Source organism: Amaranthus tricolor, chromosome 10 (assembly GCF_026212465.1).
Source record: "Amaranthus tricolor cultivar Red isolate AtriRed21 chromosome 10, ASM2621246v1, whole genome shotgun sequence".
Taxonomy (NCBI): Eukaryota; Viridiplantae; Streptophyta; class Magnoliopsida; order Caryophyllales; family Amaranthaceae; genus Amaranthus; species Amaranthus tricolor.
The window spans coordinates 21,227,364-21,243,431 of record NC_080056.1 but is presented as its reverse complement, the minus strand read 5'-3'; positions in this window follow the sequence as shown (position 1 = coordinate 21,243,431).

Genomic DNA, 16,068 nt, shown 5'->3' with positions numbered 1-16,068 from the left:
GTGAGTCTACGTGATGCAACTTGGATTTATTGCATGGACAATCAAATAAAAATAAATTTTCCATCTTTGATGATATCACATTTATCTGACTGCATTGAGAAGAAGAATGTTGTGGGCTATGGTGGGCTGTTGACATGGATTTTTCGTAAGATTGGGGTACCATTGGATGGGCTGGAGTTCCCAATGGGTCCCAATATTAAAATTGGTGCACGGTGTCTGAAAAATTTGCATCTAAAATTAAATAATGAAGGGATGTTAATAAACGAATCAGAAGAAATAATTGATGTAGGTACTGATGAGGAGGAAATGGAGGAAGAAGAAGAAGAAATTGAAAAAGAAGTAAAAATAAAGAAAGAAAAAGGAGAAGAAAAAGAAGAAGAAAAAGAAAAAGAAAAAGAAAAAGATGAAGAAGTAGAGGAGGAAGAAAAAGGGCCTGTTCCCACTGAAGAAGAGGAACAGGAGGAAGGGACAAGAACTGAGAGGGAACAAGGAGAGGAAGAAGCTTTAGGAGAAGAAGTGCCTCATGATCTCTGTCATGATTCCAGTGATGAAGAGGTTGTGATTGCCTTAAGGAGGAAGGGTAAAGCTATTCAAAGGAAGAGTAGGAGGCTTGCTTCAAAACAAAAGGCTGTAACGGTTGATGATATCACTTCTGAAACCATTCCTGAGTCTACTTTAAACAAACCTCTCTCACCCAAGCCAACCACTCCACCACCAAATCAAACTTCATCACCACCTCCATCACCTATTCACTTTACACCACCACCATTTCTATCATCTCCTGGTATTGGTTGTGCTAATCCTATTCCTACAGCATCTTCACATTCTGTTCTCTCCAAGCTCATTGACCTACAGTATCAATTCAGTGCTTTTCAAGATGAAGTTCGTGTCTCACTCGCTTCAATTGTTGATCAACTGACCATGATGGAGCATCGTCTTGGTGCAAAGTTGGATACAGTAGAAGTGCAGACCGAATATGTGGACGAAGAAGAGACTGCCCCTTGAACCCTCTCCCTATGTTTTTAAGATTTGATTGGCTGTTACATTTCACAAACAATTTCACCTTTTACTTTGTACCATCTGGGGTACATTGTTGTTGTAATGTTGAACAATTGCAACTTTTCTTTCTTTGCTTTTATTAATGGTCTGTGACAATTACCTATATGCAGGTTTGATTTTTATTCATGGCACTTAATCTTATTATTGTTTCTTGCTTTCATCACTGACAAATCTATATGGTTTGTGCTGAGGTTTGATAACCCCTAATTCTTTTTGATTGATGACAAAAGGGGGAAGATTATGCACAAACTTAAGAAGAGCAGTGAATACACAGTAACATATCTTGGTTGATTTATATTTTTTCTTATTGATGATAATGTGCTGTGTTTATGTTTTCTTATAGATGATAATGTGCTAAGTTTATGCTAGCTTAATGATTATCTGTGTTTTCAAGTTGATGGATATTTACTTGTGTTTTCAAGTTGATGGATATTTACATGTTTTTGTAAATTTGTTTTCAAGTTGTTTTTGGTTGAAAATACTTAATAATTTGTGTTAATTTAATTATGTCAGTTTAATTAATTTCAGTTTATTTCATTTAAGTTTTAGATTAATTAATTTTGAAAATTATTTGATATTATGGAGTAAATTGTTTTATTGTGAATGCTTGGTAAATTATATTGTAACGAGTTGATTTGCTAAGTTATTTAGAGTTGCTTTAATCTCTAGTATGCTCTAAGAATTTTGTTTTACTCTATTTTACTTAAGTTTGTTTATAAAGTTTGTCCTCATCAAAAAGGGGGAATTTGTTGGCCTCTTAAGGTTTTGATGATGACTTCACTTTTAAATAAACAAACATATTTTTAGAGATTGTTTTGTAGGTATATATCCGATTTTGTTTGAATCGTTGATGAAGCCTATGACTTGGTTCGTGGAAGATGTACATGTCTTAATATGTCCAAGATGTTAGATAAGTGTTATAATGTTCAAAGTAGACGTACAGTCTACTGTTCCTAAAATGAACATTCTGACTGAAGTTGAAGCTGGAGACAGTACGTTGTTCCTACGTAGCAGGTCCGGAGAATAACATCGACTGGAAAATTGCGAATTAATTATTTTCTGTTTTTAAGTTGATGTAGTGGTGAAGAATTAATTTAATTGCGTAATTAATTAGTAAGTTAATTGGCTAATCTATTTTTAGGTTTTCTAAAAATAGCCCAAGACTTTTTCTTAATTAGATTTAGATCTCCTATTTTTTAGGATCTTGAGTTTTTAACTCCTATGCTATTTTTAGCATAAGGAAACTGATTTTTCTTTGAGCAAATAACAGTCGGACACTTTCATAATTCCACCACCTTTTGTTTTGAGAACGTGGGGGTAGTGGGAGGTATGTCTGAGGAAACTGCTGGCTGTTCCCACTATAAATAGAAGGGACTTTGCTGGAACCAAAATCAATCCAAGAGAAAAAAAGGAGTGTCCATAAAAGGGAGATCATCTTAAGAAAAATATTTTCAGTTTTCCAATGCCAATTAATTTATTATATTTTTCTTAAGTAATTATTTTAATTTTTATCCTCTTGAGAATTGGCCTTGTAAGGGTTAATGAGTGTTTTGTTGTAATTAGACTTGTGGGAAGTCTAAGGGAATAGAGAAGAGAAACGTGAGAAGAGAAAGAGAAGGAGAAAGTAGAGAAAGAGAATTAGGCCTAGAGTAGAGAAGCTTCAAGTGAAGCAAACATTGTTTTGTGTAATTGTAATTGATTGCCTAAACATAGTGAGAATTTTGAAATCCCGGGGAATCGTGGTTTTTCCTTCTTATTAGGCCAAGAAGGTTTCCACGTAAAATCTTTGTCTCCTTTTTATTTCTTGCTTCTTAAGCTTAAGTTTTATTTTGTTTGTTAAAATTCCGCAAGTTAGAGCAAAAACGTAGTACAACTCAATACACAACAATTCACCCCCCCTCTTGTTGCATTTGATCATCTCTTCATATTCCAACAAGCCGTTTAATCATGCACACAACATTTGCTGTGGCATATGTACCCGCCATTTAGGCTAAAACATTTTTTTGTACTTAATATATATCTTGTAATTTTAATACCATTTAAAAGTCAAAAATATTAACTCTTTCCATATGATAAACATCTTTTATTTGCACATAGCAAAACATACTTTATTTGCGACTTAGCTGTAACAATCCGACTTACCGTTGCCTGGGTAAAGATGGTCATCACTAGGTTCGTTTTCCAAGAAACTGAAATTGCATTTCCAAAACTCAAGCAAAGGGGTCACAAGCTCTTCAACGTGACTAATTTAGCTAAATCCCAAAATAAATATCTAATCTAAACACAAAGTAACCATACAACTCACTACGAGTCCATTATAATCAACATAATCAGAACTAATCAGAACTAATATACATTAAACAAATTCATAATACAAATTATAAGCTTCCACGGTCTCAGCTCAAAAGGACATCCTTAACACTGTCATCAACATTGCTAACCCGATTATTCTTACCGGATCCGATCTGTAATCAGCTGAAAGATGGAAACAACAAGGAATCAGATTAAACTGAGTGAGAAGCAACAATCCAAAACAATTAAACACAACAATTCAAAACAATGGTTTAAAAGCAACATTAGTTTCCTAGATCTATGTGCGCACAGGGAGTCTAGTTGAGAGGAATATCCATCGCTCTAAGGCTATGTCTCTCTTGGGTGAAGCTAGTCAATATCTCAATGACAATTCGCTTCAAAAACAGGGAGTAGGGAACCATGTTTCTCAACTCCGTCAATGACCAGCTCGCAAGCCCGATCCATTGACCATATCAATATCAGCATAATCATTCATAAATATTTATCACATCCATATAAATTTCACAAACTTTAAATAAACATTTTACAAATGGTAGCCTGGCCAGACCCCTTCTTAAGGGACTGTCACTACTTACCAATAATGCTTCAAGAAGGGAAGTCCGTTTCTCCACGATCACTAGAAAGGTTCCTCGATGATGTCGTCTTCTGGAGCATAACAAACATAACATCACAACAAAGCGTTCGATACTACAAACTAGGTTCATATAACTCATTGTATCTCCTCCTATGATCGCATCGTAGTTTCATCTTCTATTCTAATAATTCTAATTTCAAAGATTGCGCAACTTCTAATTCTAACACCAACATATATATAAAAAAAATATAACCTTGTTTAAGACTAGCTTATAACCTTGTAACGATCATATGTCTCCACAATTCCCTTTGTATTTCCAATTCAAACACTTCTAGTTCATTTCACTCAAACCAAGAAATTAAATAAGATTAACCAGCTATCCTAAAAGACGAACACAACTAATTTATCCATTCAACTAATAACTTTCACACGAACCCTGATACTTTCGAGAATAACCAATCATATAAAATCAAGGGTTATATCCAACACTTACAATTACCCAAGTATTAAATAAATAGCTACAACAAAGAACTATCCACCACTAGCAAATTCACATGAATCAACTAACATTTAAGAACATCAAGTTTCCATAAACTTTCCACATTCAATATCCTATCGATATCCTAATCTTCATAAATTCATACTAGTTAATAATTCCACAATTAAGTTCTTATCACCACTTTGACCTGTAATTATCATTAACAACATTCAAATCCAAATCCTCACCACTACCTATACACCATCAAGACACAACGAATCCATTCCCACAAATTGTTTCACAAGTATCTGGTATTATATCTAAGAGTATCAATCTATTCCATTATTCACCATTATCATAACTTGTCACAACTCTTAGTTCCTAACAATAATTCAGCAGCTAAATATACATATCCAACAGCTAGTCTCAATCAACAAAACTCATCTAATTAGGAATCCCGTCATGGTTTTAGGACACCTCTTACTAAAAAAGGCATAACTCACTCATACAGAAACCAAATAAGACGATTTGAGTGGCTACGCGACCATTACTCCGAGCTCTACTATTCTTATTCAGACACTAAAACCCAGAATCAATTAAAACGATCCCAAAATAGCCAAAACAGAAGGTTCGTTATGGATTTTTAAGACATCCTGCTAGTATTTCACTATTTTGAACATAACTTTCTCATATAAACTCATTTTGGAGCGATTCAAGTGCCCATATGATCGCAACTCGAAGCTCTACAAATCTCAAGAAAACATAGGAACCCAAAAACAATCAGAACCATCCCCAAAATAGCCAAAATAGAAAGCTCAGTTTATGAACTGGAATTTCAGAATCCCAAATACTCAATTTGATACTAGAACTCAAATAACCCAAATAACCAATTCTAATCAACAGTAAAAACAACTCAATTACTAATTAAACTCATATACTCTAATTAAATTCAATTTGATGCTTAAATTTGATTTAAAAACCCCAAATCAATTTACAAAATTCTAACATTGAAATTTGAAAACAAAACAACAAAAGAGGGAAAAGTGATTACCAACAATAAAGGGAGGAGGAGAAGTGGTTCCTGTTGGTGGTGGAACTCGTGGTTGGGCTTGGTGATGACGGTAGGAGCTTTTTCTTGTGAGGGGAAAGAATGGAGGAAGAAGGGAGATAGAAGAGGGAGTTAGGGAATGTGAGGGACTGGGAGCCGTGGGTTTTGTATGAGGGAGTAAGGGTATGTCGGTTAGATTGAGGTAAGAATGGGTTCATTTTTAGCTTTGACCCATTAAATTCTATTAAAGTCGTCTCATCGTAAAACAGTCTTATATAAGACATGATGTAAGGTTACAATAGACGATTTATGAAATAAGTAATTGGTATTATAAATAAGGATTACATTTGAGAATTTATTTTTTTTTCAGTACTTTATTTAAATTTATTTTTATAAAGATAAGATAGTAATCAATTAATAAAATATAATCAAAATACACTTTTATCGAAGTACTCTTTATAAGAATTTTATACATTAAATAAAATATACCTCTTTCTTGACAATGTTAACAAATCAAATACTTGAGTCAATATTATCCAACTAATAATATTATTACTCGAAATAACTTACTTAATAACCCCAATCAGCTTAATAAACTTATAATTAAACTTTATTAAATGTAGTCTATTTCATTCCCCCCAACTTAAAATAATTTCGTCCCCGAAATTATACCTACACTTCTGATCAATCTTCATAACATATAACTCGAATTTTGTGAAATGAGAACGAAATAAACTTTAGTTAGTCCCCAAATTTGATTCAAGACAAACTATATCTATAAATTTTCAATCATATAAGATGAATTACATTTTGCTAACACAACTAACCTCAATTGAATTACTCCAAACCTTTATATTTGAAACTTTAACCTCAATTTACTTTACGTGAACGTTCACATGTACTTTAAATCAACCACCTTACTTCAAAATCTTTTATACCTTTAATCACATATTTGGTCATTTCAACCTTTTTATATCCTTAGTTTGAGATATTAAATCATCAACTTACTTGTTGTTTCCCAATTACAATTAAATTTTTAATTCAAAACTCTTTAACTCCCGAGATACTTTGAGATGAATACCTTAAGTCATTTATTGAATCTCATATTCATTAAAGATATCCACAATCATTTCTCTATCGACTTTTAATAACTCAAACTCGATCATTGTCAACTTACATCAAATTATGACATTTATAACCCTAATCTTCATTTAACGCTTAAAACTTCAAATTCCCTAACAAATTCATCCGAAATAACTTCAATAACCTTTAGACATTCAAATTCGTATTTTTTTTATCATGTGTATTTAGGAGCATTCTCACACTGATAATTCTCTTAAACTTACTCGTCTTAAAATATTAATTTTCCCGAATATTACATTAGCAAAATCAAATCATGATATTTCGCACATCGGTAAAACATGCTTAGCATAATCATATCATTAAACATAATCTTTGTATTATATTGGCGCATGACTAGCATGTATGGAAATGCATCGTAACAAAAGTAATTAAAATTCAATACGATGTTTTTAAGGAAACCACTAAAATGTTTTGTTTCAATCCTTCTTAAAGTAAATATAACTTAAAAGGGTTTTGAAATTCATTCAAAACAACTAGAATATGATTCATAAGTCTATAAAATCATTACGACAGAAGATTTCACAAAACACTATTTTCTTAAATTCGAGATAGTTTTGCCGGTAATAAAATCGATAATTGATTTACAAAGTACATATTAATTCTCCAAAAAGGCCCAAATTAATCAAGCTAAGTCATTATAATACCTTATTTAAAATGAATTTAAGGTTGTCCCATCAGATTATAATTGGTTATGCGAATTTATAACGATCCTACAATTATTTTCGACAATTTGGGTATTTACCGTTATTTAAATGGTGTCTTAAATCCTTAAAATTTATAAACTATCTAATTTAAACTTAATTTATACTATGAGGAAGTAGGTTACTAATATAATTATAAATTTTTTTATATAGGTCTATTTTTAACCAAATTTAATTAACAATATTACACTTTTTAATAAATAAACATTTTCTATTAATTTCATAAATTAGTAAATAATTAATAATTTATTTTATAAAATTATACCAAAGTTCCAGAAGTTATATTACATGTTTATTAGGCCATTTGAACTTATAAAACTCATGTTTGATGTTTTATTATTTTGTATAGACATTTTATCGATAAATAGAATAAAATAGGTTTAAAATTATTTGAGTCCGAATAAAATATTATAAAAATTATATGATATTCCAGAAGCTATTTTAAGGGGTATAAAATTTTAAATAACCATTAATAATCATGTGGGGTATTTTTAATAATTAATATCGTTATTTAACTAATAAACCGAATAAAATTTATTTAAGTCCGTATATGGTCACGAAAATCCATATAAATTTTTGAACTTGTATCTAGCGTTTATATAAGTGTCTCAGAAAATTTACATGTCCAAAATACATCATTTAGTATTTATTTTATATTTTACCGTTTTCAAACTTACCGATTATTAATAACCGAGTAAAAATTATTAATGTCCTTAAATGTCAACGAAACCTTCCCAAAATTTTACCAATTTTACCTACTGTCCCTAAGAGTATGTGATAAACATTTCAAGTCCATATGTCTTTGTTTGGTAATTATTTGTTATTTTACCATTTTACAATTTACCGTTAAACAATTTAACGATTATTCAAAAATCATAAAAAAAAATTCCAAACTAAATATATTCAGGCCAAATCTTGTTGGAGACATTATAATATGTTTTTATTAATTATTTTTGATGATGAAGGTTTCATCTAATACCATGTTTTATAATAAGAGTATTTAACACCTTAAAATCCATTAAAATATCAATTTAACGAATAATCTCAACAAAAAGTATGCAAGAAATTTTCTTAAAATATAGCTACTGGAAATTTCTTTTAAAATGAATTTCAAATATTTTCGAATTCATATAATCATTTCCATCAGAATAACTTTTACAAAGTAGTGTTAAACATGCCTTTACATACAATAATTTATAAAATCAACATGCATAATGCCCACAATAATAATACATGTAATAAATTATTCCATACTCACATTGATCATTTTGACATCATTTTTCAAGATTTAATAACTTCTCTTTGGGAATTTATTTATTTTTTTTTGAAAAAAAACAAGTTTGTACACAAACATTCCCAACTTGTTCTTAAATCCTTTAAAAATCACCCCATGTGACATACCTCGACTCCAAACCTATATAATTATTCCGTAAGCTCCTACGAGTTCTTATAAGCGGTTCAAACTTCAGGTCCTTGCCCTTCAAGTCTCAACTCCAACTCCTCAACTAAACATATTGCATACATCAAAAAATCAATAATAATTTTGGATTTCTAACATGCACTTAACTTTTCCTAGTTAGAGTTGTTAGACTAATACTTGTGATGATTTTAACATATTTGGAGTATACTTATTATATTATGTTGAGCAATAGTTAAGTCCCATAATTTTACTTGAATCCTTCGAGTAACAAAAGTTTTATGTTTGTGGAAATACATCTTCTTACTTTCTATTATGGCCTATTATTATAGATTTATAAGTGATGATTTTCTTAGTTTAGAGATAAAATACTCAATTTATAATGATCTTAGTTTATAGAAAGATTCATGTAAAAAAAATTGTTTTACATGAACAAGTTCCAACAAAAACTAATGGAATAAAGAAATAAACATAACTTACTCTATACTTGGTGGATTTCTTCAAGTTTGGTGTCTATGGAAAGCTCTTAAGACGATGATTATTTTTATGGGAGATTTGAGTTTATAAGCATAAATTTTCAGAAGTTTAAATGGGTTTTTGAAGGAGATTTGATGACAAAAGAAGGTGTTTTAGTTATTGAAAGTTTGAAGGATTCTAGTGTTTGTTCATGGATGAACTTGGGAGCAATGTGTTGGGGTTTATGGCTGAATAATATTCAGAAAATAAAGTGTTTTTGCTTCAAATTTTTGCCTCTTGCATGCTTGTAATGATGCACAAGCTTTGGATAGAACAAAAGGGGTTCTTGGGTAGAGTTTTTAGCTTGTGTATGTAAGTGTACAAGCGCTATAAGGGGGTGTAGGAGAGCTTTAGCATGGCTGGTTGGGGTTGTTTTTTTTGGTGATTTTTGTCCATCATTTGATCTATTATAGTGTAGCAAAGGTTTATCTAAGGTAGTTTAAGGTTTGGGTAAAAATTGTTGTACATGTAACAAGTTATGTAACTTGTACTTCATGTTTAAAAAAATCACTTGTATATGTGTGAAATATTTAATTTACTCCCATCATGATATAATATGTTTGGGTAAAAAAAATTTTCGAACTGTTATGGGTTGTTGCTCAACTTTAAGTTTTACCTCCAAAGTTTACGTTACTTGTTACAATTCATAAGCACGTTACCAATTAACAAATTTCTAATCATTGTAGAGAATTTTAAAATTACTACCATCACTAATTAAATTATAATTAGTAACGAACAAATACATAAGAAAAATTAGGCGCTAAAAACAACTAATAAAATCTGCTAATAATACGACTGTTTCATTTTGTGTGCCAAGTTTCGTGGCAAACAAACCAAGCTTGAACCACTTTATGCGTTAAAGTGCAAAAAAACGCTTAAAGAAACCAAATAAACGCAACTTAGAACGTAATTTCAAGCATATGACTATTGTTTTCAATTCTATCGAGTTCAGCACAATAATATATACCAAATAGTGTTTTGTGCCAAGTTTCATACCAAAGTAACCAAGTTTGAACCACTTCATGCGAGAAAGTGCCTAAAACGCTTAAAAAACCTCAAATACGAAACTTAGCACGTAATATCAAGAATATGACTATATGTTTTTGATTCTAACCATTTCAACATATAATACATACCAAATACTGTTGTGTGCAATGTTTCATGCAAAACAAACCATGTTTCAAGTATATGACTATTGTTTTCGAATCAAAACATTTCAACACAATAATATATACTAAGTAGTGTTATGTACCGTGTTATGCAAAACAAAACAAGGTTTGAAACATTTAATGCGAGAATATGCCAAAAACGCTTGAAAACCTCAATGACGCAACCTTGCACGTAATTTCATGCATATGACTAGTAGTTTCGTCTTTCACCTTTTCAATAAAATAATATATACCAAATAGCATCGTGTGCAATGTTTTGTGGCAAACAAACCATGTGTGAACCACATTATAAGAGAAAGTGCATAAGACGCTAAAAAAACCTCAAATATGCAACTTAGCACGTAATATAAAGCATATGACTATAAAACTTGGATTTTAACCATCTCAGCACAATAATATATACCAAATAGTGTTTAGTGCCAAGTTTCATGTAAAACAAACAAAGTTTGAAACACTTTATGCGCGAAAGTGCCAAAAACGCTTAAAAAACCTTTAAAAAGCAACTTAGCACGTAATTTCAAGCATATAGCTATTTTTTTGGATTCAAACCATTTCAAAAATATATACCAAAAAGTGTCGTATGCCAAGTTTCGTGGCAAACAAACCAAGTTTGAACCATTTTATGCTTGAAAGTACAAAAAAACGCATAAAAAACATTTAAAAAAAGCACAAAAACGCAACTTAACACGCAATTTCTAGCATATGACTATTGGTTTCGATTCGAACCATTTCATCACAATAATATGTACCAAATAGTGTTGTCTGCCAAGTTTCATGCAAAATAAACCAAGTTTGAACCAGTTTATGCGAGAAAGTGCAAAAAACTTTTAAAAAACCTCAATGACGCAACATAGTACGTAATTTCTTGCATATGACTATTGATTTTGATTATCACCATTTCAACACAATATTATATACCAAATAGTATCGTGTGCCATGTTTCGTGCCAAACAAACCAAGTTTGAACAATTTTATGCAAGAAAGTGCCAAAAATGCTTAATAAACCTCAAACACGCAAGTCAGCTCGTAATTTTAAGTATATGACTACTGTTTTTGATTTTAAGCATTTCAACACAATAATATATACCAAATACAATTTAGTGAGAAAAGTTTCCCGCAAAACAAACATGGATTGAATCACTTTATGCGAGAAAGTGCCAAAAAAGCTTTAAAAACCTTAAAAAAGAAACTTAGCACGTAATTTCAAGCATATGACTATTGTTTTGGATTCTAACTATTTCAGGACAATAATAGAGTGTCGTGTGCAAAGTTTCGTGAGAAGCGAACCAAGTTTGAACATTTTTAAGCGAGAGAGTGCCAAAAACGTTTTAAAAAGCTGAAACATGCAACTTAAAACGTAATTTCAAGCATATCACTATTGTTTCCGATTGTCACCATTTCAACAAATTAATATATACCAAATAGTGTTTTGTGCCAAGTTTCATACAAAACTAACCAAGTTTATATCACTTCATGCGAGAAAGTGCCTAAAACGCTTAAAAAACCTCAAAAACGCAACTTAGCACGTAATATCTAGAATATGACTATATGTTTTTGATTCTAACCATTTCAACATATAATATATACCAAATACTGTTGTGTGCAACGTTTCATGCAAAACAAACCATGTTTGAACTAATTAATCGAGAAAGAACCAAAAGTGATTAGAAAACCTCAAAAACGTAACTTAGAACGTAATTTCAAGCATATGACTATTGTTTTCGATTCAAAACATTTCAACACAATAATATATACTAAATAGTGTTATGTGCCAAGTTTTATGCAAAACAAAACAAGGTTTGAAACATTTAATACGAGAATGTGCCAAAAACGCTTTAAAACCTCAATGACGCAACCTTGCACGTAATTTCATGCATATGACTAGTAGTTTAATTTGTCACCTTTTCAACACAATAATATATACCAAATAGTATCGTGTGCAATGTTTTGTGGCAAGCAAACCATGTGTGAACCACTGTTTGAGAGAAAGTGTATAAGACGCTAACAAAACCTCAAATATGCAACTTAGTTAGTAATATAAAGCATATGACTATAAATTTTGGATTTTAACCATTTCAACACAATAATATATACCAAATTGTCTTTAGTGCCAAGTTTCATGTAAAAAAAACAATGTTTGAAACAGTTTATGCGTGAAAGTGCCAAAAACGCTTAAAAAAACCTTAAAAAAGCATCTTCGCACGTAATTTCAAGCATATAGCTATTTTTTTGGATTCAAACCAATTCAAAAATATATACCAAAAAGTGTCGTATGCCAAGTGTCGTGGAAAAAAAACCAAGTTTGAACCATTTTATGCGTGAAAGTACAAAAAAAAGCATACAAAACATTTAAAAAAAGCTCAAAAACGCAACTTAACACGTAATTTCTAGCATATGACTATTGTTTTCGATTCTAACCATTTCATTACAATAAAATGTACCAAAGAGTGTTGTCTGCCAACTTTCATGCAAAATAAACAAAGCTTGAACCACTTTATGCGAGAAAGTGCAAAAAACTTTTGAAAAACCTCAATGACGCAACTTAGCGCGTAATTTCAAGCATATGACTATTGTTTTCGATTGTCACCATTTCAACACAATAATATATACCAAATAGTATCGTGTACCAAGTTTCGTGCCAAACAAACCAAGTTTGAACCATTTTATGCAAGAAAGTGCCAAAAAAGCTTAATAAACCTCAAACACGCAAGTTAGCTCGTAATTTCAAGTATATGACTACTGTTTTGTATTTTCACCATTTCAACACAATAATATATACCAAATACAATTTAGTGAGGAAATTTTCCTGCAAACAAACATAGTTTGAATCACTTTATGCGAGAAAGTGCCAAGAAAGCATTAAAAACCTTAAAAAAACAACTTAGCACGTAATTTCAAGCGTATGACTAATGTTTTGGATTCTAACAGTTTTAAGAAAATAATAGATACCAAATCGTGTCGTGTGCCAAGTTTCGTGACAAGCGAACCAAGTTTGAACAACTTTAAGCGAGAAAGTGCCAAAGACGTTTTTAAAAGCTGAAGCATGCAACTTAGAACGTAATTTAAAGCATATGACAATTGTTTTTTATTGTCACCATTTAAACTCAATCATATATACCAAATAGTATCGTGTGCCAAGTTTCGTGCCAAACAAACCTAGTTTGAACCATTTTATGTAAGAAAGTGCCAAAAATACTTCATAAACCTCAAACACACAAGTTAGCTCACAATTTCTAGTATATGACTACTGTTTGGTATTTTCACCATTTCAACACAATAATATATACCAAATAAAATTTAGTTAGAAAATTTTCCTGCGAATAAACATAGTTTGAATTACTTTATGCGAGAAAAGTGCCAAGAAAGCATTAAAAACCTTAAAAAAGCAACTTAGCACGTAATTTCAACCATATGACTATTGTTTTGGATTCTAACTATTTCAAGACAATAATAGATACCAAATCGTGTCGTGTGCCAAGTTTCGTGACAAGCGAACCAAGTTTGAACAACTTTAAGCGAGAAAGTGCCAAAAACGTTTTAAAAAGCTGAAACATGCATCTTAGAACTTAATTTAAAGCATATGACTATTGTGTTCTATTGTCACCATTTCAACACAATAATATATATACCAAATATTATCGTGAGCCAAGTTTCGTGCCAAGCGAACCAACTTTGAACCACTTTAAGCAAGAAAGCTCCAAAAACGCTTTAAAAATTCTGAAACATGCAACTTAGAACGTAATTTCCAGCATATGACTATTCTTTTCAATTCTATCGAGTTCAGCACAATAATGTATACCAAATAGTGTTTTGTGCCAAGTTTCATACAAAACAAACCAAGTTTGAACCACTTAATGCGAGAAAGTGCCTAAAACGCTTAAAAAACCTCAAATACGGAACTTAGCAAGTAATATCAAGAGTATGACTATATGTTTTTGATTCTAACCATTTCAACATATAATATATACCAAATACCGTTGTGTGCAATGTTTCATGCAAAACAAACCATGTTTGAACTAATTATTCGACAAAGTTCCAAAACTGATTAAAAAACCTCAAAAACGTAACTTAGAACGTAATTTCAAGCATATAACTATTGTTTTCGATTCAAAACATTTCAACACAATAATATATACTAAATAGTGTTATGTGCCAAGTTTTATGCAAAACAAAACAAGGTTTGGAACATTTAATGCGAGAATGTGCCAAAAACGATTAAACACCTCAATGACGCAACCTAGCACGTAATATCATGCATATGACTAGTGTTTTTGTTTGTCACCTTTTTTACACAATAATATATACCAAATAGCATCGTGTGCAATGTTTTGTGGCAAACAAACCATGTCTAAACAACTTTATGAGAGAAAGTGCATAACACGCTAAAAAAACCACAAATATGTAACTTAGCACGTAATATAAAGCATAGGACTATAAATTTTTGATTTTAAACATTTCAAAACAATATTATATACCAATTAGTGTTTAGTGCCAAGTTTCATGTAAAACAAACAAAGTTTAAAACACTTTATGCGCGAAAGTGCCAAAAACACTTTAAAAACCTTAAAAAAGCAAGTTAGCACGTAATTTCAAGCATATGACTATTGTTTTCCATTCTATCGAATTAAGCACAATAATATATACCAAATAGTGTTTAGTGCCAAGTTTCATACAATACAAACCACGTTTTAACCACTTCATGCGAGAAAGTGCATAAAACGCTTAAAAAACCTCAAATACACAACTTAGCACGTAATATCAAGAATATGACTTTATGTATTTGATTCTAACCATTTCAACACTATAATATATACCAAATACTGTTGTGTGCAATGTTTCATGCAAAACAAACCATGTTTTAACTAATTAATCGAGAAAGTGCCAAAAATGATTAAAAAAACTCAAAAACGTAACTTGGAACGTAATTTCTAGCATATGACTATTGGTTTCGATTCTAACCATTTCATCACAATAATATGTACCAAATAGTGTTGTGTTCCATGTTTCATGCAAAATAAACCAAGTTTGAACCACTTTATACGAGAAAGTGCAAAAAACTTTTAAAAAACCTCAATGACGCAACTTAGCATGTAATTTCAAGCATATGACTATTTTTTCGATTGTCACCTTTTCAACACAATAATATATACCAAATAGTATCGTGTGCCAAGTGTCGTGCCCAGTGATAACTTCGAATTACTTTAAGCAAGAAAGCGCCAAACATTATTTATAAACCTGAAACATGCAACTTAGAACGTAGTTTCAAGCATATGGCTATTGTTTTCAATTCTATCTAGTTCAGCACAATAATATATATCAAATAGTGTTTTGTGCCAAGTTTCATACCAAACTAACCAAGTTTGAACCACTTCATGGGAGAAAGTGCCTAGAACGCTTAAAAAACCTCAAATACGAAACTTAGCACGTAATATCAAGAATATGACTATATGTTTTTGATTCTAACCATTTAAACATATAATACATACCAAATACTGTTGTGTGCAATGTTTCATGCAAAACAAACCATGTTTCAAGTATATGACTATTGTTTTCGAATCAAAACATTTCAACACAATAATATATACTAAGTAGTGTTATGTACCAAGTGTTATGCAAAACAAAACATGGTTTGAAACATTTAATGCGAGAA